Source organism: Trachymyrmex cornetzi, unplaced genomic scaffold (genome assembly GCF_001594075.2).
Source record: "Trachymyrmex cornetzi isolate Tcor2-1 unplaced genomic scaffold, Tcor1.1 scaffold1307, whole genome shotgun sequence".
NCBI classification, from domain to species: Eukaryota; Metazoa; Arthropoda; class Insecta; order Hymenoptera; family Formicidae; genus Trachymyrmex; species Trachymyrmex cornetzi.
In genome coordinates, this window is record NW_017295881.1 from 344,428 (window position 1) to 345,301 (window position 874).

The following is an 874-nucleotide window of genomic DNA, read 5'->3' on the forward strand; positions in this document are numbered from 1 at the left end:
CCACGGTCCCTCTCTCTCATCCCTATCGATCATTTTGACACATGGATCGCGCAGTCCATTCTCTATGTCTTTGGCTAACACATTCCGCATGTCCCAATCCGCATCCCAGTCAAATTTTTGCATTAATTTAACGCAAGATGAGTATATGTTAAAGAATAACACTTTGTACATAACACATTCCGCATGTCCCAAACGGTCCAGTCAAATTTTTGCATTAATTTAACGCAAGATGAGTATATGTTAAAGAATAACACTTTGTACTAGGGATGCACGGAAAATCCGGAAAGCATCCGGTATCCGGTATTATCCAGCACTTTATTACTACCCAGATAGACAAGCGTGCGATACCGACACCAACTCGCACAAGATACCGCTACCGTACTGTTACTGTACTGCCATGAGATGGCGGTGTACGGTGTAACTGTACGGTAGCAGTACAAAAAGTGTACGTGATATTATAGTACAGCGTATCAACACTGTACCTGTACTGCGTACTATTTAGGTACGTCATGGTACATAACCCGTACCATATCAATATGGTGTACCATTATCGACAGGAGAGAAACTGTGGAGATCTCTATGTCGAAGACGATATACATGATAACTGGTACTGCGAAAGTACAGCGTATGATTGCCTAAACCTGAAAATAGTCGTTATAACATTAAAATGAAATATTAGATAGTAACTGACTGGATGTTCAGTTGAAGTGCATAAATTTCAGGACCATATATTGACCAGATATATCATAGCTATACATCCACGATTATACAAGTATTCGTGGATCATTGAAGTGCAGCGGTTTCCAGACGATTTCAGAAGTCAAGCATAGTAAATGGCGGTATGCAATCGGATGGGTGACCGCTTCGAAGTACT